Source organism: Lissotriton helveticus, chromosome 5_1 (genome assembly GCF_964261635.1).
Source record: "Lissotriton helveticus chromosome 5_1, aLisHel1.1, whole genome shotgun sequence".
NCBI classification, from domain to species: domain Eukaryota; kingdom Metazoa; phylum Chordata; class Amphibia; order Caudata; family Salamandridae; genus Lissotriton; species Lissotriton helveticus.
Window position 1 is genome coordinate 1,323,682,734 of NC_136065.1, and position 26,315 is coordinate 1,323,709,048.

Sequence of the window (26,315 nt, forward strand, 5' to 3'; positions counted from 1 at the left end):
CAGCGGCGCAAAACCGGATTTTCGAGTGCCTGTTTCATCTGTACTTAAGTTTATGAACAATGGATTATATCTGCATTTTGATAAACAAAAGGTAAAGAGGTTTTATTCTACAATTTTCATTCGGGATTAAGCTGGTTACAATCAAGCTTAACTTCTTCTGTTTGGGACTCTAAGACTTCTACTGGACAAGTACTTTTGGATTTAAGTCCTGAGGAATCTTATTTGCGCTGACACACTCAGCTTCTTTCAGGTGTGCAGCTGATCTTATCTGCGCTGACACACTCAACTTCTTTTATGTGTACTTTAAGTGATTTATGTGCGCAGCTGTTACTGTGTTTATAACCTTTTCTCTTTACAGGTTGTATTTATATTTATTACTTCTTTGATATTGGTACTTGTCTTGACATCTTCTTGCTTTGCAAGATTTTCTGATTTTCATTTAATTTTATTTAATTCATTTAATTTTGAAGTTATGCAAAACGTTACGGCTGCACCCTTCTTCCTTTCAAAACCAGGGGATCCACCTATTCGCTGGTCTAAATGGAAAAAGGTATTTTTAAATTATGCTAGGGTATGTGGCACTTCTCTTTCCGCGGAAAGAAAGTCTGCGCTTCTAATGCACTGCTTAGGCTCTGAAGGGCAAGATGTATTTGAGCATTTACCTGAGTTAACTACTGAAGAGGCTAACAATTTAAATGAATTTAAAGTCAACATTAAAAAACTAGACAAGCACTATCTACCAAAAGTGAGTACCATTTTAGAAAGGTACCACTTTGGCAGACGCATGCAGAAAGAGGAAGAGTCTATTGAGACTTATGTCACGGCTTTACGAAAGTTAGCTGCCACTTGCAAGTTTGATGGTACCTTAGAGGAAAGGCTGCGTGACCAATTCATGCTAGGATGTTGTCTAGAAAAAATTAAGGACGAACCGTGGCAAAAAGATGATCCTAACTTAGACGAAGTTATTGCTATAGCCAAAAGACTAGAACACTCGGATGCATGTGTGAAAGTTTTTAAAAAACAGAAGGAGATCTCGGAAGAGAAGGTTTTTGTGGTTAAAAAAAATAAATCTACTGAGAGATCAGACCCGAGATCAACTTCTAAAACCTATAAGAAAGTGTACAGTACACCTTCTTCTTCTCATAATTTTTCAAGAGTCTCTACCAATTCAAAGTTAAAGTGGTTCCGATGCAATGCCTTAGATCATTTAGCTAATGATAAGTCATGTCCTGCCTTGTCTTCTAAATGCAATAATTGTGGTAAAGTAGGACATTACTGTAAAGCTTGCAGGTCTCAGGTAATCGGAAAGAAAAAGCAAGTTAAGGAGGTATTAGTTGAGGATTACTCTGACTCTGATTCTGATGAATTACATTGTGAGGAAATTTCTATATTTGATGATGACTATGATCCTGATTCGGACTGTGGTGAAGTATCCTTATCTGATGGAAAAAAATGTAAGGGTGCTGTTGATGTAGTTTACATTGATAAGTGTGAAGTCAAGATGTTATTTGACTCCGGGGCAAAGATTACTTTAATTCCGGAAACTTTCTTTGATGAAAATCTGTGTGGTAAAGTAAAAAATTTTAAACCCGACATAAGGCCATTGGCCTATGGTAGAAAGCCTATAAAAATAGTGGGTTACTTCATTGGTCATATTGACTACAAGGGACGACTCACTGCAGGTAAAATCTACATCTCATGTAGGGGTGACAGCATCTTAAGCTGGTTTCATCAGGCTGATTTACGTCTTGCCTTATTTCCGGGTGAAGACCCTTGCATTGTGTTAAGGGATATAGTCTCTCACTCTGGGGGGAATCTTTCTTCCTTAAAGGATGTGACTCCTTCTACATCCGGCTGTAATAAGGTCTCAGTTCAAAAATCCTCTGATGTGTGTAAAAATGTTGGGTCGTCAGTTCGGAAATCCTCTGATGTGTGTAAGAATGTTGGGTCTTTTCCTGATTGGCGTAAGCTATTTGAGAGAGTTTTTAGTGACAAACTTGGTTGTCTTTCTGGGTACGTTCATAACATTGTCTTAAAGACAAATGCTATTCCTGTGGCATGTAAAGTGCGTAATGTTCCTTTGGCCATGCAAGAGCCAATGCGATTAGAATTGGATAAACTTTTAAATGATGGGATTATTGTTAAGACTGAGGCGAGTGAATGGGTTTCGCCAGTTGTCTTAGCTCGTAAACCCTCAGGCGAGATTCGTTTTTGTGTGGACCTCAGGGCTCTCAATAGGGAGGTCGTGGCTGATAGATACCCTCTTCCTAATATCAACACCATGTTGACTCAGTTAGGGGACGCTTGCATGTTCTCCACTCTTGACTTGAGGGCTGCATACCATCAGGTGAGGGTTGATGAGACTTCCATGGGTTTCACCACTTTCATCACGCCTTTAGGAACATTTAAGTTTACTCGCCTACCTTTTGGTTTAATATCTGCAGCCTCTGTTTTTCAGCGAGTGATGGAAGATGTATTGAGAGGTATAACAGGAGTCAAAATTTATCAGGATGACGTACTCGTTTTTGGCTCATCACAGGATGAGCATGACTTAAGAGTTAGGTCTGTCTTGGAACGATTTGAAGACAGAGGTTTGACTTTGAGAGAAAATAAGTGTAGATTTAATTTGACTGAAATTGACTATCTAGGTCATGGCTTGACTCCTGATGGTGTCAAACCTAAGGACAAGTTGGTGAAGACCATACATAGCTTGCCTACACCAAAGTCTAGAGAAGAGTTAGTCACCTTTTTAGGTATGGCGGAATATTATAATAAATTCATACCACACTTCGCCAATAAAACTTCCAACATGAGGGCTTTGCTAAAGAAAGGCGTGAAATTTTCTTGGTCTCAGGTTTGTCAAAAGGAGTATGAACTCGTTAAACAAGATCTAAGTCTGGCTCCCTCATTGCGTAGCTTTGATGTTGGCAATAGTTCCATTTTGGTCACAGATGCCAGTTCCCGGGGGTTAGGTGCTGTGCTCAAGCAAGTGAGAGATGGAAAAGAGGTTACCATATTGTTCTTATCGAGGTCTTTGGTTGGTCCAGAATTGTCATACTCAGTGATTGAAAAGGAGGCGCTTTGTATCTATTGGGCCATTAAGAAATTGAAGAAGTTCTTGTGGGGTAATGCTTTTGTAGTTCACACTGATCATAAACCACTGAAGGAGGTCTTTTACAAGAAGGGTCTAGATGCCATTTCCTCACGTATCTGTAAATGGGTTATTGCTCTTCAAGAATTCGAATTTGAAGTGAACTACTTACCGGGGGTGAACAATAAGGTTGCTGATTGTCTCTCTAGGTTGGTAGTGGAGCAAAATAACCAGGATGATGAATCATCTGAGGATTCATGGGAGATTGATGAGTTTAAGGTGTGTGAGGTTGTAGAAGGGATAGTTCAGGAGTGTGATTGGAAGAATGCAATATGTACAGATCCCGAGTTACAAGAGGTCTGTAAGTTGGTGAGTGATGGTTGGCCATGTCTCAAGAATCTGAGCGATAGTGCCAAGAGATATTGGAACGTCAGAGATGAGTTATCTTTAAAGGAAGGTTTGTTGTGGAGAGGTACTAGACTCATACCACCTGCTTTGATCAGGGAAAAAATTCTTCTCTTGGCTCACCAGGGACATCAAGGTATATCCAAAACTAAGGAAAGAATACGTTTGCATTTCTGGTGGCCGGGCATTGACCTTCTTGTGGAACGTATGATTCGTGATTGCTTAGAATGTAACTCCTCTGATAAAGTTTGTAAAACAAGAACGCAACCAATGGTTATTAGGGATGCCCCTGTGCGTTGTTGGCAAGATGTTGCTTTGGACATCCTAGGTCCCATTTCTTCAGGGAACAACTCTCAATGGTATGTCTTGGTCATGGTAGATATGTTCTCTCGTTGGCCAGAGATAAAAATCACTCAAAACATTGAGACTAAAGATGTTGTCAAGTTTTTACGTGAGGTATTCAGTAGGGAGGGGTTTCCTGAAACCATCCTTACTGATAACGGGGTACAGTTGGTTTCAAAAGAGATGGAGGATTTTTTAGCTAGTAAAGGTGTTAAACACAAGCGTTGTTCACTTTACCATCCAGAAAGTAACGGTATGGTGGAAAGGTTCAACCGGGTCCTTAAAGAATCCATTCAGATCTCTAAAGTCCAAGGTTCTGATTGGAAGGATAATATTATGGAGAGAGTCATGATCTATAGAATTACGCCTCATTCCTCCACAGGTGAGGTACCTTTTGTACTTTTTCGTGGTCGCACTCCGAACACATCTTTATTTCAGACTTGGATGAGGAATTTGGGGGTGGAAACTAGTACTTTTAACAAAGATCCAGTCCTGAAGCAAAAGGTGAAATCTGAGCTGCGAAAAGAGAACTTTGATAGCAGACATGCTGTCTCTTCCACCAAGGTTTGTGTTGGTGATCAGGTGAGAGTTCGTCTTCCACTCAGATCCTCAGGTCCTAAGTTTTCCTCTCCTTATGTTGTTTCAAAGTTGTTTCGTAATGCTGTTAAATTAAATGATGGAAGAATCTGGAATTTGAATCGCATTGCTCCCTTTTTAGGTTCAACTAGGAAGCAAGCTACGAGCAACAATTTGGCCCAAAAATGCCTACATCCCAAATCTGATGTAGTGTCTCATGTACCCACCAAGAAAAGTATGCGTTTATGTCGTGTTCCTACTGCTCTAAATGATTATATTTTGAAATAATTTATTTGTTTTTTTGTGTTTCAGGGGAAGGTGTGTGGTATCCTTCTCTATGTTTGCTTATACATCTTACCCTTACTAGAATGTTATTCGTAGAATGTGATGATGTAGTCATGTTATGGTTCTAATCTGAACAAGACTGTGTCAGTTGCTGCCTGCCTATCTCTGCTGTGGTTGAGATCCTTTCTTCCTTTGATAAGAATAAAGAAACCTGTTTATCCAAACCTTCAAATGAGATGTACTTCTTCACAGTTAGTCCTACCACTAAGGGTAAAAGTAGAAACATTTATAAGAGAGGCTAATGCGTGAAGGGCACGTCGTCATTCTTCAAGATGCAGTCACTGGTAGAGAATGTTTTGGCAATCAGAAGGGTTTTGCTCATTGAATTTGGGAAAATTATAAACATTGGTTTAGTAAACATACATATTCTCTCACTTTAGCCTTTTACGTGTAGATTTGCACCCAGGTTACTCCACATTTGGTATTGGGGATAAGAATGCACATCCAACGCCAAGGGATGGTATCTTTCTGAAGTCATGGCTAATGATGATAATTGAATAGCAAAAACATGGGTAAACATAAGAAAAATTATGCTTTATTTGGTGCATCACCATAACTTGACGATGAATGGAAGAGAAAAGGAGTATATGATGCAGTACACTAAGAGGTAGAAGGAAAGTTCAGCAACTATGATGTACTCATAAATTTAGCTGTGCAATGCAATTAAGGACATGGGGAAATAAAAGGCAATGACTTTAATAGCATCTGTATACAGATCACAAGAATGTTTTCTATCCACGATAAGAGTATATTGGAAGAATAAGTTGATTGTAGACAATTGAGTTCAATCAAATGTCTTATGTGAAGGTAAATGTAGCACATGGCTTACTAGTTACAATTTTCGAAGCAAATTTAATCGGCTGGGCAGAAGTATTGACTAAATAATATTGTACCTGCATTGAGAAAAGACACATTCAAAATAACTAGTGTGAGAGCCTGATCTTTTCATTTCATCAAAACGGCACCATGGTCAACTGAGCTAATATTCAAAGGATTACCCGGTTGGATGCAGGTAGGACTCCATTTGCAAAATATCTTCTTGGATGTGTGAAATTTGTTTGATGAGTAATATACATCATTATCTCAGAGGAACAAACAGGATTTAAGGGACAGTGTTATACTCCTGATAAAGCCACCCCTTAGGCTGGTTACCGAACAATATGTCAAAAGTAGAAAACAGAAGGCATAAGAAGCTTACATAGATTTCAATGTCTTTGATATAGTGGACAGATACACTCAATCAATGAAACTTCATGACTTGAGTGTCCCAGTTCAATTAATGTTCCTAGTTATGGACATTAACAAATTAAACTTAGTGTTAGGGTACAGCAGGGAAACTTCAAATATTACTCATGAACAATAAAAACCTAAAGTCTTTAACAGGGCTCCACTTTGGTGCCGATGATGTCCTCAGTCTACAGTGCTTACTCGGTAGATTAAGTTCAAGTCTGTATTTCCTTCTCTCCAAAATAAAGAAATATCATGCTGACGTATAAATATTTGTCTTAACATTAGTAGATTTACAGAATAAAGTAGATCAATTAACAAACTGCATAAGACCAGCATTTAATAATCATAACATCAAAAAAATAATATGGTATTTCGCAGAGGACAAGCCCAAGTAAAACATTACGTGGCTAAAGGCATCTCACCTACACCTATCTGGAACATGCAAATAAAGTGAGTCAGCAACATGTGCTAAAGAATAATACGCTTTGATATGTCAATGGGCGGAAACAATACTCAGCCTGTCCAAAGAATTTATAATTAAAAAATGTCCCTTATTGCTTTAGATGGGATTGATTGTGTTTTTGAGGCATAACTTTCTTACCTAAAATTAATAGAAAATAAGGCATGGAAGCCTTTATTAGGGCTGATAATTGGATGTCAATAGAAGTGACTATGCTTTATCTGGAAAAGACTCGTCTAATATATAAGGCCTATGCTCAGATTTTGAGGTTTTATTTTCCACCACAACTCGCATTAAATTCAATTGCATATTTTCACTGCTGAGCACAAATACAACAACAACATCATGCTCTAAACAGTTCTATTATTACCTTGAATAAAAATTTCTCTAATATTTATACTTGCAATGTTGAGGGCTTAGAACTAAGCAACAGAAAACAGCAGATAGATACTATTATTACACAAGGGACACTTCTATCATCCATATCCAATCCTAACCAAGGCCTTCTTACACTTAAAATGCCAAGCCACAATCCTTAAACTTAGATACCAACAACACATTTCAGCTTCCAATTTCACTTTTAAATAAAATTTCACGTTTCTTACTTAACTGACTGACATTCCAAAAATAGAAATGCATCTTTGAACAATAGACCAGTTCTGCCTTAAACTGTAACATCTTAGTTACATGTAAATCGTGAATTTCATTTGATTTTAAAACAGTAGTTTGTTTATTATTGGAAGACCTACACACAACTCCACTTTTCAGTGAATTTCTAAGGTTTTTTGTAACATAGGTTATAATTTTACCACCTTACTTTAATTCCACTTTAACCTTCGTTCAGTGGATTTCTATAAACTCCCAACTCCCCACCACCTGTGCAATAGAGCCTTTCACCAAAACCCAATGGACGTCCAAACTCCCGCCTCACATGGCCTTCAGTTATATGCATCATGGGGTTGGCTGAAGGGCCTGGTTTGTGGCCAAGCCGTGTGGCCAACCCCAAGCGGAATGTCAATCCTCCACCTCACACGACCTTCGTGTGTAGCGGGGTTGGCTGCAGGGCCTGGTCTGTGGCTTGGCCCTGTTACTAACCCCTGCAGGTACTCAAGTCCCCATTAGTGGGCAACCACCTACCTCCCCCACCCACATTATTCTTTAAAAAAAAAAAAAAAAATATATATATATATATATATATATATATATATATATATATATATGTTCAGTTCTTCCATGGGAGCACATGGTTCCACTCTGTCTCCGACGACAGTCCTTCAAGACTACACAGGGTTACTGCATCGAGTCTTTTGGGACTTGCAGGAGCTGTCAAAATCTCTTGTGGGAGGCACGTGAGAATGAGGACTAAAAAAAAAAGAGTTTTTATTTCAGCCCCAGAGTGTTACCTCTGGGACCGCTCATAAATCCGGGGGTCAGGGTACCTCTACCCTGTCCTCTACTACTTCCTTTCCTTTTAAACTTTAGTACATGGGAACGGAGTGATGGTGTTCTGTAATGGGATCCGCAGCAGTTTCTTTTATGTTGCAGTCAGCCAATGAGAGCGCTCAGTTCCTCAGGACCACTGAGTCTCAGGTGACCTAACTGGCAGATGGAAAAAAAGATCCCAATCAAAATGCTCAATTTCTTTATTTGGGGCCCTGTGGTACTCCCGCGGGATGGCCACAGGACTCCTGCAGGGCCACAAATCAAACCATTCAGATGCCTTGATTTTCTGAAGCTTAATTTCTCAAAAACGTCTGAATTGATTTACACCAAATCACAAAAGCATGCTGTCTGAGTAAATGATAAATATCTGTCTTTCTGACAAATTTGGTAAAGTTCTGTTCAGCTGTATCGTGATCTAACACTTCCTTTGGATTTTGCATGAGGAAAAATGTTTTGCGACCATCCTATCCCTAAACCTCCTCTTGACGGTTTACAGTGAAACCTTTCAGGAAGAAGCAGAGGTGGCTGAAATCTTTTTGGAAAGTTTTGTGGAGATTCCAATTATGCTAATGTTGTCAGCAAAACAAAAAACGCTCTTCCTATGGAAACTATGACTCATGTACTTTTTACCATATAAAAATGTCATGGTATATTATATATATAGCGTCCGCTCCTTGCTCACGAGTAATGTGAATGCACAAACACAGTGTTTTTAAATTCATCATGTGACACACCTCGTGTAAACAATGAAAAAAGACTTCCTTATGTTACCAAAAAACATAATATATATTGTGGAAGATATATTCACAGATTCTTTTCTGCCATGCTAGCATACAAATGTTTGTTAACATCAAAATCACACAAATACAAAATTAATTCATTTTGCAAGTGCGATTAAAAAGGATAGTTTGTTGCCCGTTTGGTACTCACTGTTGAGCCCTGTGTGAATTCATGGTTTCTTGTGTCTTTGAACAAATGCTTTATTGAGGGAACATGCATCTCAGACCACTGATTTCGACATCGCATGTTAATCATACTGCCCACTTGGGCAAATATTATGCACAATTCCTTTATTAATCCTAACCCTTGTGGGCATTATAGTCATACCCAAATCGGTACGGGGCTCAATTAAGTAATCCTTGGCCAAAACCAATAAGATCTTCACACTACCCTCAAGCGCTGTTTTTTCACAGAACTGGTTCCTAATTTATACCACCCCAGTAGGTGAAAGCCTTTACGCCAAAAATCATGCCATAGTGGGCCTAGAGCTCAACAAGGGACCATGGCCACATTTATCCAGCTTCTGGATGAAAATCGCAATTTCAAAAAATATATACACAATCCTTGTGGCTGTGCATAGATTCCATAAGGATCAAGGTGTCTGCCTGAGAACAATCGTTAAATCACAATGCCGCCCCAGGGGGCTAAAAGACAGTGGCAATGTTTGGTGTTCGACCCCAGTGTGTAAATATTAACCCTAGTTGCTATCTCGCCTGTATGTATCTTATAATACTGAACGCGTCATTTCACACAACTAACACAACAAAACGGATTTTGAGCAAAAATTTGTAGTAACAGAAACTCCCTCAGAGAAGTACTCCCGTAGATATAGACAGATACTTTGCACATTTTTGCCTTCCACTTGCTTTTTTGTAACACATTCGGAGTCTGTAAAAAAAGACAAAACAAGAGGTGAGATACAACAGATGATGCTACATTAATTTACGTGCAACTCAACCTATTTTAATTTAAACCAAAAACAATGAGGATTAAAAACAATTGTTAAAAACAAGTGATTTTTTTCGGCTCAGCAATTACACTTAATGTTTTAAATTAGTTTTTCTCCGTGCAATGGCTATTTACCCCTCTGGGATACATTGTATGATATTTAATTATCAGTCTCAATTCTAGGCGTCTTAGTTTGTGTACTCTTTCTCCCCCTCTTTCTCTTATTGTGATGCTGTTTAACACACAAAATGACGACAGATATCTGTTTTGCTTGTGCAGAGTCGAGTAACTCTATACATTCTTTGTTTAGTTGGCTGGTAAATGTAAGATTCAGTGTATTCTCATTGGGAACTCTAACAAAATCATTTGCCTCATCCACATTTCCCTCCCAGACGCAAAAAATGGCATCAATGTATCAAGACCAAACAAATTACATACAGAAAAGCTAAGTCTTTGAAAGACAAAATTTGTTGTGCTCTTACCACTCCAGATATGAAACGGAGTACAGTTCAAGTGGCCTCATTTATGAGGCCTTGCGTGAGTTTTGCGCTTCCGATGCGTCACTTTTTGTGACGCATCGGCGGTGTAAAACATGCCTCCGGATGCGCACTATTTACAAAGTGACGCATCTAAGCAGATGCGTCACTTTGTAAACCCCTGCGCTACATTATACCTGCGTCAGGTATAATGTATGCAGAGGGGGCGTTCACCCGCAAAAAGCCTCGTAATAGTGACGCAGTGAAATCTATGAGATTTCACTGCGTCACTTTTAGGATGCTGTTGCGTCAAAATCTTGCGCCTGCCTCACAGCAGGCGTAAGACTGACGCAAGCCCTTTCACATGGGGCTTTCCCCATGTGAAAGGAAGCATTGCTGGAGTTGCGTCACTTTTGTGACACACTCCAGCAATGCGCCACTTTTGCGTCTACAGATACGTCAGAAATACTGACGTATCTGTAACTCCTTGCGACATGATGCGTCATATTATAAATATGACGCATCAATCATGTCGCAGGGAGAGCGCAGTGAAAAGTGACGCATCGCTGTTTTCACGCAGCGATGCGTCACTTTTCATAAATGAGGCCCAAGGTTTCTATACATGTAGCAGATGTAAGGCCTGTAAACACAGTACCAACTGCAAAGAGGTTAAATTATCGACCGAATGTAAACCCTTTAAGAAAATGAAACATGTCTTGTGTAACACAGACTATGTTGTGATAAGTACTACATTGGTAGTACTATACATAAAGTGAAAAAGATTAATCCTAGAGCATCTGAGGGCAATAAAACACAATGACAAACAAAATCAAATTGCGAGACATTTCAAGACTTTGCACAAACAAAACAGTGATCTGTTATCATATTGTGTGTTAGACAGCATCCCAAAAAGAGAAAGATAGGTAGATAGAGTACACGAACTAAGACGCCTAGAATTAAGAATGATAATTAAATATCATACAATGTATCCCAGAGGGCACAATAGTGACGAGGCACTGTTGGTGCATCTAAGATAAATAGTCATTGCACGGAGAAAAACAAATATAAAACAGTAAGGAGCCAATTCTGATGTCGGACGGACCTGAGTCCGTCTGACATCAGTCAGGAGCCATAACCGACCGACCTGCTGTGGTTGGTTATGGCCCTGCTAGTACGTTTTCGGGCGCATTCGTATGGTTCATAATGCAAGCATGCTTTCCGACAGGAAAGCATGCTTGCAATGTGAAATGCAGGGGTGCAGTTCATCCCTGAACCCTGTGGCTGGCACCCCAAGGTGTCTTCCAATGGGTGCAGGGATCAAGGGAGGGGCACCATAGGTGCCCCCAGGCCGCCATTCGGCAGCCTCACACCCATGGAGGCCCTGCTGGGGGCCCCCAGAGACAGTTTCCGACTGCCTTTTCGTGCCAGACACACCGGCACAAAAAGGCAGTGGAAAACTGCCATCGTACTCCCTCGGTCGTAAAGAGGCGACCGGGGGAGTACTGGAGGATTTCCGGATGGCATGTCGTAGGCCATCCGGAAATCCGAGTCAGATTCCTTTCCGACTGAGCCTATCGGAATGGCTTGGTCGGAAAGGAATCTGTCCGACACGTACCGATTCGGTTGGAAGGGTTCCGAACATGGTTCTAGGTGTAATTGCTGAGCCGAAAAAATCACTTGTTTTTAACAATTGTTTTTAATCCTCACTGTTTTTGGTCTAAAATAGGTTGAGTTGCACGTAAAGTGATGTAGCAGCATCTATTATATCTCACCTCTTGTTTTGTCTTTTTTTACAGACTCCGAATGTGTTACAAAAAGCTAGTGGAAGGCAAAAATGAGCAAAATATCTGTCTATATCTACAGGAATACTTCTCTGAGGGAGTTGACCGACAAGTTTCTGTTACTATAAATTTTTGTTCAAAATCCGTTTTGATGTGTTAGTTGGGAACATGGCTCGTTAAGTATTATAAGATACATACAGGCGGGGTAGCCACTAGGCTTAATATTTACACACTGGGATAGAACACCAAACATGGCCACTGTTTTTTAGCCCACTGGGGCGGCATTGTGATTTAACTATTGTTCTGAGGCAGACACCTTGTTCCTTATGGAATCTATGCCCAGCCACGTAGATTGTGTATATATTTTTTGAAATTGCGATTTTCATCCAGAAGCTGGATAAATGTGGCCAGGGTCCCTTGTTGTGCACTAGGCCAAATAGGGCAAGACTTTTTGCGTAAGCGCTTTCACCCACTGGGGTGGTATAAATTTGGAACCAGTTCTGTGAAAAAACAGCGCTTGAGGGTAGCGTGAAGATCTTATTGGTTTTAGCCAAGGATTACTTAATTGAGCCCCGTACGGATTTGGGTATGATTATAATGCCCACATGGGTTAGGATTAATAAGGACATTGTGAATAATATTAGCCCACGCGGGCAGTATGATTAACATGCAATGTCAAAATCAGTGGTCTGAGATGCATGTTCCCTCAATAAAGTGTGTGTTCAAAGACAAACTTTATGCGCACACACAAGAAACCATGAATTCACACAGGGCTCAACAGCCAGTAAGAAACGGGCAACAAACTATCCTTTTTAATCGCACTTGTAAAATGAATTAATTTTGTATTTTTGTGATTTTGATGTTAAGAAAAATTTGTTGCTGGCATGGCAGAAAAGAATCTGTGAATATATCTTTCTCAATATATAATATGCTTGTTGGTAACATTAGCAAGTCTTTTTCATTGTTTACACAGAGGTGTGGCACATGATGAATTTAAAAACACTGTGTTTGTGCATTCACGGTACTCGCGGACAAGGAGTGGACGCTCTGAAATGCGTAGAGTGAAATTGCGATTTAATTAATCACGATTAAAGAAGTCTTGGGCCTTGGTGTGTTGTTTCGGTGATTTGGAGAACGCCGCTTTTCTGGATACGTCGGGAGTCGTGGCCCAACCACGGCCCGCCATTGTCAAGAGGCTTGGGTTTCTGTGTGAAATCGAGTGTGGAATATACATATATATGTACATACAGGTGTGTGTTAATTTCTGTGTTTTTTAATATAAAGGCAGATCGTATTACCATAACTAATCATAATATTTCTTTAACCTTTGCTTTTTTCAGTGAATTGCTGTTTTTGTTAACTCATATTCAGACAACACCCCCACTGCTTGCCACGTGCAGCAGGGAGTTGGCCCATGTCCACCTCTTGTGGGTGGCCAACCCACAGCAGCCTGCCTTCTGTGGTCAGTTTGTTGCCCCAGCCCCTTTTCCACCCTCCCTCCATTCTCCATCTGTGTGGCCCTGCCCTCCATGGTCACCCTTCTCCATGTGTGTGCCCATTCCTCCTCTCCAATGCTACCATTGCTCTCCATTGCTTCCTTTACCCCTCTTCTCCGCGTGTGTGTGCCTGCCCCCTACCTCCATGGTCCATTGTACTCCAACTGCCCGGTGCCACCACTGTCCTTTGTTGCTCCCCCTACCCCACCTGCCCAGCCCACCCATTCACTATGTGTGTGCTCCTCATTCCTCCATTGCATTTCCGCTACCACAACCCACCATTGCTGCCCTATCTTTTCCACCTGCCCCACTTTCTCCACATACATGATCTTCCTTTCATTTCCTGGTCTGTTGTGCTGTCACTTTCCCTCTCCTGCCACTGTGCTCCGGTGCTTCGTCTACTCCAGACCCCCCCCCCTGTTTTTCATGTGTGTGTCCCTCCCCCTTTTTCTCCAGTTTGTTGTGCTGTGAAGCTTCAACTGGGGCATCTGCTATGCTCATATTTTGGAGTGCTTCCTGTTGAGGTTTAATTTCTGTGAAATGAGAATCGGTGCTAGGATAAGAATTTGCTGGAATATTTATTCAAGAAGATTCATTCAAGATTAATTCAAAATTTAGTCAAGAAGAGTCCACAGTTTTGCATCAAATTCCCTACACCGACGTTCTTTAAATTTTCTTTTTTTTTAAAGTAATTGCATGACTGCGGTAGCAGTGCTGGTGCTTCAGTACCACAGGAGCAATGCAGGTTACCTAAGTACCAGCTGCTTGATAGCCCGGTACACACAGCCTGTAATATTTTTTTCTACATTTTAATGGAACATGGGTCTCTTTGGCACCCCACCATATGGCCCTGGGTGTCAGGGTGTACTCACCCTGATCCTTATGTGGAAAAAACTTAGGACTCATGGACCAAGTTTCCTAGTTATGGCTGACACATCATTCTGTGAAGATCTGGGGCAGCCAATTAAATCACTTGGGACCATGGCACCACAATGACCCAAGAAAAAGTCTTGGGCCAGTCAGATGGTCCAATTATTTTAAATTACAGTCCTGCAGGATTTCCGTGGGACTAAGTGTCCTGGTATTGCTACATTTTTAACACTTTCATGAGTATCCCACCACCTCTGTAAATGCAAATTTCTCATAAACAGCTGAATGGATTTACTCCCAAAAAAGAAAAGTATGCTTTCTGAGTTAAGGTCCTACTTCTTGCTAAATTTGGTGTAACTCCAATCAGTCATTTTTTCTATTTCGCTTCCTAAAATTTCCTATGGGAATTAACATGGCAAAACAACATTTTGGGAGCCCCCTTTTTACTGGCCCTCTTTGAAGGGTTGGCACAAAACTTACCAGGAAAGAGCTGAGATGAAAGAAGTTTTTTCTTCCTGATAGGGTATTGTTTTGACTTATACTGTGTGCTTACTTGTGTCTTATACTGGGTGGTCCCTTTTGTCTGGACAAAACTATACCTCTCTGAATAGCTCTAATCGGTGCGAAACACGTGTCAGGGGTTGCTTTTATTGATTTCAAGGTGGTTTGGTTGGTATTTTACCAATTCAAAGCTATAATACTGTGCCTGGAAGGGTAAAAGGCTTTCGTTATTTTACAGCTCGGCATGGATAGTACTGTGCTAGTCCTATGCTTAAAGACTTTGCTGCAGAAATGGCAAAAGACTTTGTCCCTTTCTGACTTAGCATGGATGGCACTGTGCTAATCCTATGCTTAAAAACTTTAAAGGAAAAGCAAACATTTGAGGTGAGCAGATCTAGAGTCTCGCTGGTGATGAGAGTGCTCCATAGAGGAGCTGCTTTCCAGCCTCTGCTAGGAGGGCTGAGATGGGTTCTCCTGATTGAGAAGGCAAGAGAGTTAATTGGATAACCTATGCGTCTCATATGTGACAAGGTTATGTGTTCATTCCCCCAGATGGGGGCGGGTGCCCGTGCTCCTCTATCCGTATCGAGAATGGAATACTGACGTATGTCGTAATGGTGGGGGCCCCTTGGCCGGGCATAGCAATGACCCTCCTCTGGTTTTTTTCTTGAGCGAGGTGCTTATTATGGAGCGATGGCTGCTCCCGACGTACCTTTCCATAACGACCCCCATTGCAGTAGCAAATGGTCCATTTTTTGTATTCAAGTGTGTCATTATTATAGTTTGGTCAAGCCAAGTTCCACAGTTGGACTGTGCATTGGGGTGTTTGAATAGGAGGCTGACGGGTCAGATCTTACAGCAATTGTTTTTTTATTGGCTTAATCCACAATATGTTGATGGCTAGATCAAACATGGCATAATCCTACACTTGTATTATATGGAACATTAGAGGGATATATATTACCTACTGGCGGTCGCCAGTAGGTATATATAGTTAGGATTTTTTCTCTATGGGATTTTTGAAAATTCTATGTCTAATAACTTTGGCGTTTGTGGACGGAATTGGCTGAAACTTTCAGGAAAATGGCACATTTTGTTTCTGAGCAGCCCCTGAAAATTTTGGGGGGGTTCGTCAAGGGGGGGCCGAGAAAAAAGGGGGGTCCCAAAACGCGTTTTTCCCATGTTAATTTCCATAGGGCGGTTGGCCTCACTTTTAGCCCGAACGGCTGAATGGATTTGCACGAAACTTGGCAAAATTGTAGGGACTGGTAGCCCGATGTGCCTTTTGTAGGTCTCAATATATGTGCTCCAGTGGATTTTGAGAAATTAACGTTTAAAAAAAGATATATATCTGTAACAGCGGACTGGGCAGCGGCCCAGGACGCGTACTTTTCGCGCAACGGAGCTTTGTGAAGCGAAGCTGATTGGTTCTCCGGCGTCTGTCAACATTCCAAACAGTCCGTAGCGGCCGCCATCTTGTCTCTCGGTAGGATCGAGAGACAAGAGGAGGTCAAAACAAAGGGGGAAATAACTATAAGGGGGCATAGTAGATCCTCGCTGACCCCCTAGGTTTGATGTGGAGGTTTTAAAAGGGCCCCGCGGGGCAAAAAAAAAAAATAATAATAATAATCGAACGGCTGAATGGATTTGCACGAAACTTGGCAAAATATTAGGGACTGGTAGCTCGATGTGCCTTTGCTAGGTCTCAATATATGTGCTCCAGTGGATTTTGAGAAATTAACGTTCAAAAAAAGATATATATCTGTAACAGCGCTCCGCTTCGCGTAACGGAGGTTTGCGAAGCTGATTGGTCATTCTGTCACTGGGCTATAGTTGGGCTACATCTGGCTGATATTTGGGCTACATTTGTTTTTTTGTGTGTCTGGCGGCCATCTTTGGGCTACATTGGGCTACATTGGGCTTCATTGGGCTACATTCGGCTAATTAGCAAATAGCTCATCGCAAACTAGGAATGGTAAAGAATCGCTATTTATTCCTTAAAGTTCGCTATTTAGGAAATGCAAAAAACTTTGATGATACATATGGCGGTTCATCTCTAACAAGATAAGAAGCATAGGGATACATTTATGATGACTGGCGCATCACCAGGGATGTGTTAGTCATTCTGTGCCGCTGTTCCGTCACCTATGGTGTGCTGCATTTACAATGCGGCGCATCATGGGGCAAAAACAGCACAGATGCGTGATGTATCTGTGCCGTAAAGGTGGCGCATTGCTGGAGTTGTATCGCAAGTGTGATGAAGCTCCAGCAAGGGTCGGGGGTGCCCCTGTCGCAGGGTTTCTGTTCTCACACAGAACTGTGGGCAGAGGATTGGAACCTCGGCGAATGCATTGCTGGAGTTGTATCGCAAGTGTGATGAAGCTCCAGCAAGGGTCGGGGGTGCCCCTGTCGCAGGGTTTCTGTTCTCACACAGAACTGTGGACAGAGGATTGGAACCTCGGCGAATTAGGGTGTCCCAAAACTCACGTTAGTAATCAAAAACTCCTTAGCAAGCTAGGTACAGTGTCACATTGGATATAACAAACTCTCAATGTTTAGACAATCCAGAATATGAACTTATAGTACCTCAGGATACGTGGAACTCATGAACAGTCGGTCGTTATAGATTTCTTAGAAACCAGAACATGGAGTTAAGAAGAACAGATGTGTATTTGAAATGTTTATTTACTAATGCCGTCTTCTCAGGCGTAGTACCTTAGATAATAAAAGTACACATATTATCAGTAGCAAAATTACCAGCATAGTTACTAGTACATAAAAAGTGAATGGTGATAGTATGTTAACATGCTGTAAATGAATAAGAGTTAGCAACACTTATAAGCAGCCGCGGGCCGTGGAGGGAGTTACGGTGAGGCAGGGAGGCGGGGAGGGGGAGAAGCAGGGTGGAGAATACAAGTACACATATTATCAGTAGCAAAATTACCAGCATAGTTACTAGTACATAAAAAGCGAATGGTGACAGTATGTTAACATGCTGTAAATGAATAAGAGTTAGCAACACTTATAAGCAGCCGCGGGCCGTGGAGGGAGTTACGGTGGGGCAGGGAGGCGGGGAGGGGGAGGGGCAAGGTAGAGAGGGCTCCACCCTGCTTCTCCCCCTCCCCGCCTTCCTGCCCCATCGTAACTCCCTCCACGGCCCGCGGCTGCTTATATCTCACCCTCCCTAATACACATATTATATTATTTGCTAAGAAGGTCTCTTTGTGTTGGTTTAGGGCGTGCCCATACTTTAGTGTCTTAGATTTGAAGGAATCACATCAGCATACACCAGCTCTCTCTTCATGTGAACCGCATCAACTGTTGTGTATGTGTGTTCGGCAAAGCAATATAAAACCCGCCTCATGCCCAGAATTGGCAGAAGTTGCACTTATGTTATGAGTATGAAGTCGTGGAGATCAGACCTCATAACAATTCTGTATCGTGTTGTTCTTGAAACTTTAGCACTCGCTGTACAGATATAGTTTAACAAGTAAAGCAGATAGTAGACCAATAACATATTATTCTCATGTAAACCACGATGAACTACTAGGTGGAAAGCTAAAGCAACAACTAAGTGTCTTGTGCAGAAGTTGCAAAAAAGGAAAAATGGCGTTTAAACCGGTAATGAGCCCATGCTAACTTAACACGGTGTAAAGATATCCAGGACCTAGATGACACCTCCCCATGATCCGGAAACGAACTGAATAAGATAATAGAAGTGCCATCTCATGAGAGCAGATTGCAAGTTTATATGTGGACGGTCCGCAAGGTAAAGCATTAAAAACTAGGAAAATTTAATGCTAAAGAAAAATAAAACAGCCAAGTACTTTATCGAGTCTTAAGCCAATAGGCAAGGTAAATAATAAAAACTTGACAAATAAGTCAATGAATTGTCAATGAAATGCTAGTACTCAGCATATCAAACATGAAAAAGGTCTATGACATAACTGTGTATGCAAAATAAGCTGCAACAGCCTCCAATAGGAAGTCACCGTCTTCATCCGAAAACAGTTCAGCCATCCAATTTAAAAGCGGAAAAGAACATACGTGCTCTCCCAGCACCGGATCCTCTATCACCATCAGAGGACAGCTCGGTGGGTTTTCAAGAAAGCTCTGTTCCAAGAAAGACTGTGCTGCCGCCAGTAAATTCCAGGGACCAAGTAGTCCATGCATCAATGCCACAGCCATAATCCTTTCGCCAGGACAAACCAACTCGTGAGTAATGATAGGAGTCATCAGCTGATTAAAGTCGACGTCAGGAGAAACCGGTCCGCAGAGACACAAATCAATGGCCCAATCGAAATCACAGGTCAGGCAGTGAAATACAGGCTGGACACAGGTGAAGTAGGAGAATCGAAAAGATAATCCATATGCCGTGCTTAATATCGCCAACGGCATTGTGCCATAATATTCTAGCATGCGATTGCGGAACAGTGTCAGTAGCTGCAGGGTGGGAGGTTGCATAGGAGGGATATCCATATTTAAAAATGTAAAAAAGCACAAGAGCGTCCGCTGGTAATGCAAGTAAAAATGCCAATCCACGAACCAGAGTGGAGAAAATGGAATGAAATGAAGCAGGGATGACTCCAAAGATTTTCTCAAATGAAGTCACGAGACCACTGGTAACAACTTTAAAAAAGTGCGCCAGGGACTTTGTGGAGGATGCGTTAAAGATAGTCGGAAACATGTTGCTGAAATTGAAAGGCAAATCTGAATTGCAAAGGGTGTGCACCTCTGTACGGGTGTTCGCTATGTGAACCACAAAAGTTTCACGGGCCGAACTCAAGGCCACCTCTCTCTGAGACAAAAGAGCTCTTATTCTTGCCATGCCGTTGAAATCTGTCCCAAGGTTGGTATTTGTGGCCAGATTGAAAACTCCCTATGTTCATGTGTGGGAGGAAATAGAACATTTCTGCAGCAAATAACCCGTTCACTTACTGTTACGATAAAAGGAATACTTTTAATTAACTCAGAACAATCTTCATTATTGAGCATCAAATAACTACCATTTTCCAACAACTTGAACGTGGGGATGATAGCAGGAACTGGCGTGCCTTGCAACACGCAAGCCATATTTGGTCGGTGTTTGTTGCATGAACCGTGTAACTGTATGTGCCTACACATTAGTAAATGATCTGGCGTCTCAGTGCATTCCTCTCCATTCAGATAAACTTCTTGATCATCTTTGAAACATCTGTATGTGTATGGAAGCGACCAGACCTCATGAAGAAAAGCACTACCTAAAGGTTCATAACGACCTATTGGTATATATTTCATACAATTTGAAAACTTATATAAAGCAAAAGGCAGCGTTATTAAACCGTGGATAAGGCACGTTGCCAAAAAACCCGCAATCCTCTGCTGATGATGTCACTGAGCATGTCATGAATGATGTAATATGTGACATCATCAGCAGTGGATTACGGGTAATAGTATCTCTAGTTTACTCCCCTATAGCTGTCTTTCTTTTAACATAAGTGTCTGTTTCCTTCCCTTATACTACATGTTACAGCTACAGATATTAGCTGTTAAAAAACCAATGAAATTCACTGAAAAAACCATAGGTTATAGACCATATATAGTTAGGAATTAGCATTTACAAAACCTTGAAAATTCACTGAAAAAACCATAGGTTATAGACCATATATAGTTAGGAATTAGGATTTAGAAAACCTTATTTTACTCACACAAAACCATTGAAATTCCATATATAGTTAGTTGCACTAACTATATATCGCGCACCCGCAATCCACTGCTGATGATGTCACATATTACATCATTCATGACATGGTCAGTGACATCACTGATGACATCACTGATGACATCTCAAATGACATCACTGATGACATCACTGATGACATCTCAAATGACATCACTGATGACATCATGACACACCAATACCAGTTACTACATAAGCACTCACTGATTACTACGTCTACACACACATTCACTCATTCACCCATACAATCACTCATACATACAGTCACTTATTATTACAACACTATCATATGCACTCATACACCTATGCAGACAGTCACACACTGCCACTCATCCATGGAGTTACTCACACACCAAGCCAGTCCTGTAAAGAATCAATCACACTTCCATTTCTTCATCTATACAGTTAAACACAGAACACCATACTTCAGTGACATCACTGATGACATCACTAATCACATCTGAAATGACATCACTGATGACATCTCAAATGACATCACTGATGACATCATGACACACCAATACCAGTTACTACATACACACTCACTGATTCGTACGTCTACACACACATTCACTCATTCACCCATACAATTACTCATACATACAGTCACTTATTATTAGAACACTATCATATGCACTCATACACCTAGTCAGTCCTGTGAAGAATCAATCACACTTCGATTTCCTCATCTATACTTAAACACAGAACACCATACTTTTCACACATATACTAACACATACTTACTCTCTTATACAATCACTGATACAAGTACACATTGATATGCACAGAGTCACACACCTCCCAGCCAGCCACACACACACTCAGTCTTCCATACATCCAGTCATTCTTCAATATGTAAAACGTATTTAAACTTTACAAAAACACACAGACACTAGATGATGTCATCAGTGATGTCATTTGAGATGTCATCAGTGATGTCATCAGTGATGTCACTGACCATGTCATGAATGATGTAATATGTGACATCATCAGCAGTGGATTGCGGGTGCGCGATATATAGTTAGTGCAACTAACTATATATGGAATTTCAATGGTTTTGTGTGAGTAAAATAAGGTTTTCTAAATCCTAATTCCTAACTATATATGGTCTATAACCTATGGTTTTTTCAGTGAATATATATATATATATATATATATATATATATATATACATATATATATATATACATATATATATGCAAAAAAGAAGGAGAGAACTCTGGGTAGTTTTCAAGTTTAGGTGGAAAGCAGCCCCTGTTAGAGCACTCTCAACACCAGCGACACTCTAAATCTGCTCACCTCAAATGTCTGTTTTTCTATCAAAGTTTTTAAGCATAGGAATAGCACAGTGCTATCCATGCCGAGATAGAAAATGACAAAGTCTTTTGCAATTTATACAGCAAAGTCTTTAAGCATAGGACTAGTACAGTGCTGTCCTATACTTTATCTGAGACATGTAGTCCAACATTATGGTCCACTCAACCAACTGTTTAAAATTGAAAGTATTGTTGAGGAAATCATGGCGCAGCCATGCTTTACAAGTGCTGTGCATCTATTTTAGAAACAGGCAATAATACTTGCAATGTCCTTTGTTGAGCGACACCAAAGCATCAGTAAATGAAAACTAATACACAGCATTGCAATAAAATTTGTTGAAAAGTGGAATAAAAAACGACAGCTCCCATAATGCACTATGAGAGGTATCAATGTGCATGTATATAAAGTGAAAGAGACAAGGGACCAATGTAACATACTGCCGTGATCAGGAACTACGGTTCGAAAGGCGTAAGACACATTTTTTAAATAAAACAACCTTAACTCACCAAGAGGTGTGCCGTGATATCATTTTTGTGAAAAATATTTGCGAGACCCTGTCCTAGTCTCGACGCGGGCACCAACTGGAACAGTGCTCCCACTGTGCAGGACGCTTTGAGCAGTGATATCTCTCTCCTTCTCTCTCTCTCTCTCTCTATATATATATATATATATATATATATATATATATATATATATATATATATATATATATATATCCAAGCAAGACTCCTCCAACAGAAGAAGAAGAGACCACAAGTGGGGACGTTCTGGAAGCATATATTCGGAACACAAAACCACGGCAAATGCATTTCGGCATATTTTAAAGCCTTCCTCAGTGCCTAGAAGTGTTCACAGGGTGCGCTATATATATATATATATAATATATATATATATATATATATATATATATATATATATATATATATATATATATATATATATATATATATATTCACTGAAAAAACCATAGGTTATAGACCATATATAGTTAGGAATTAGCATTTAAAAAACCTTATTTTACTCACACAAAACCATTGAAATTCCATATATAGTTAGTTGTACTAACTATATATCGCGCACCCGCAATCCACTGCTGATCATGTCACATATTATATCATTCATGACATGGTCAGTGACATCACTGATGACATCACTGATGACATCTCAAATGACATCACTGATGACATCACTGATGACATCTCAAATGACATCACTGATGACATCACTGATGACATCTCAAATGACATCACTGATGACATCACTGACAACATCCAGTGACTGTATTTTTCTGTAAAGTTAAAATATGTCTTGAGTGGATGTATAAGTGTCTGGACGAAGGATTTAGTAGGGGCATGACTGACTGTATGAGTGACTGATTAAATGTGTCTCACTGAGTGCATGGGTTAGTGACTAAAGTGTCTTAATTTGTGCATCATTATGTCTGTTGTTCTGTAAACTGCTGCATGTGTTGATCAGTAGCTATATGATTAACTATATGGGTTATTGATTGGTTGCCCAAGCATTTGTATGGGAGACTGAGTGTGTGTGTGGGTGGCTGGGAGGTGTATGACTCTCTGCATAGATGTGTGAGCAGTTGATTGACTAGATGTATGGGTTCAAAAGTGCATGTGGAAACAGCTGTATGGGCAGTTGACTGTGTGCATGAGTGTATTGGTGAGTGAATGGATATCTCAGTGCTACATGTTAAAGTAAGTACATATGTAAAATCCAGTACATGTGAGAGTTGACATATATAAATAACTGTGCATAAGAGCCAGTGAATGTGTGAGTGGCTGTATGGATCATTGTGAACTTGTATCCAGGATTGTATAAGTGAGTAAATATGTTTTAGTATATGTTTGAATAAGTAAGGTGTGTATAACTGTATAGTTGAGGAAATGGAGGTGTGATTGATTCTTTGTATGACTGACTAAGTGTCTGAGTAACTCCATGGATGAGTGAGTCTATGAGTGTCTGTTTACACTGATTGTATCTAAGGTTATATTAGAGTCTGAAGAGGTTCATCGTATTATCACATGAATGATGTCATCAGTGATGTGATCAGTAATGTCAAATGAGATGTCATCAGTGATGTCATCAGTGATGTCATTTGAGATGTCATCAGTGATGTCATCAGTGATGTCATTTGAGATGTCATCAGTGATGTCATCAGTGATGTCACTGACCATGTCATGAATGATGTAATATGTGACATGATCAGCAGTGGATTGCGGGTGCGCGATATATAGTTAGTACAACTAACTATATATGGAATTTCAATGGTTTTGTGTGAGTAAAATAAGGTTTTTTAAATGCTAATTCCTAACTATATATGGTCTATAACCTATGGTTTTTTCAGTGAATTTTCAAGGTTTTGTAAATGCTAATTCCTAACTATATATGGTCTATAACCTATGGTTTTTTCAGTGAATTTCATTGGTTTTTTAAAAGCTAATATCTATAGCTGTAAAATGTATTCTTCTTTAAATCCAAAAATATATTTTATATGTTTATTAATAATTTTTTTTTAAATATTTTTTTTGTTTCGCTCCCGGTTCGCGAACCGGGAAGCTTTCCGTTAGCTCAATTTGATGCCGCGACCCAGTCCGCGAACCGGTAAACGTTCCGTTAGCACAACTGCCGCGTTAGAAATCAACATCGTGACGCGTCGCGGAAGCGCGACGTATCACGTTGTCGCGTAATGCGTCTTATGACGCGCTGCGTTAGCGCACCCGGAAGTGCTCCGGTACGCGAACCGAGGCATGAAGCGCAGCGACCCGGAAGCGATCCGGGGCGTGTTCCGCAGCGCGTAACATAAGCGTGAGAGGTCATGTGACTTGTTAATAAAACTTTTCATTGGTTCATTTAACTTTTGGTTTCATAATCATGTAAGGCTAGGTCAGGTGACCTAAAAATAACACTTTTCATTGGTTTAGAACTATTGTTTTTCCCAAATGATGAAAACCCCTCCTTCTTTCCTCACTCTGACTTTCATCATTGTGAGAGGAAAACCTTATTTCATACTAGAGCAATGGCTTCAATGGTAGCTTCAGCTGGTGGACCCCCACCACCACCACCACCTCCTCATGGGAAGAGAGGACCACCTCCCCAGGTCATCACCAACACAGAGGAGGAAGAGGAAGAAATAGAGGAAGAGGAGAGAGAAGGACCACAGTTCTTGGAAGAGGTGCCCCGGGTTTCCCATAGGAAAGCCAGTTTCATTTGGCAGTTTTTTTCAATGCCTCCAGGCCAGAAGAAAGTGAATGCGAGGTATGTCACCTGCCTCATTTGCAAAGAAAAATTATCAAGAGGGACTGATAAAAAGTATAGCTATGGGAACTATACCATGCATAGGCACATGAGCAGGTGGCATCCACTCAATTACAGCCGGGCGGAAATACGAGACATGGAACAGAACCCAACAGCAACTCCTGTGGCCAGGTCAACTTCGTTGATTTCTTTGACAGCAGCAGAGGCACGGGAAACCGTGCCAAACATCCAGGATAATTTTGGGCATATGAAGTTTACTTGTCTGCACTGCGGTGCATTGATATCATGTGGCAACATGAGTATCAATTCAATAAACCTAGCTTACAACAATCATAATTGCCCTAACCGCCCCACACAGTAATTTTTTTTTTGCTCCTGTTGAGCCCTTTTCAATGCCTGTTTTTTGTTGTTTCCCCCCCAAAAAAAACCAAAAAAAATATAAAATTGTTCAAAAAATACAAAAAAAACAAAAAATGTTTAAAAAATAAAAAAAAAATATAAAACAACAAAAACATTTAAAAAAAAGTTCTTTTCAGAACTACCTCCCCTTTCAAAAAAAATTGCTAGAATGTTTAGCACTCTAGCAAGCTCTATTTCTTTTAGTTCGCTCCCAGTTCGCTTCCCGGTTCGCGAACCGGGAGCGAACCAAAAAAAAAAAAAAAAAAAAAGAAGAGTAAGTATAAGGAAAGTAAACAGAGAGTGATGTTAAAAGAAAGACAGCTATAGGGAGTAAACCAGAGATACTGTTTAATAGATATATTTACCGAAGAAAAGACGGAAGAAGGTATAATTGTGGAAAACAAAATAGATAAGGAAGTGAAAGAAAAAAAAGAGAGTAGAACAATAACAAAGAAGAGTTTCTTGGAGAATGTGAGTGAATGTTCAAAATAAGATTAAAACATGGGGAATAACAGAGAGAAAAAATAGAAAACAGAAGACAAAAATAACAGAAAAAGATTAATTGAAACAGCAAAGAAATGTAAATAACATAGAGCCATATCATCAACATAGGCAATAAAAGTTTTGCAGCTTTTATCGGCAGAAATATGTCACCAAAGCCGCTTTTGCGGCAGAAAACTGCCGCTAAAACCACTTTTGCACCAGTTTTCTGCCAATAAAAACAGCAATAATTTTATTGGCTGTGTTCATAATATGCCCCTTAGTGTGCTTCAACTACACAGAGAAAGCATTATGAACAAGTAGTGAAAAAGTGATCAGTGAAAGACACTAAGAGTAATAGAGACGGAGTGAGTGAACAAGAGTGA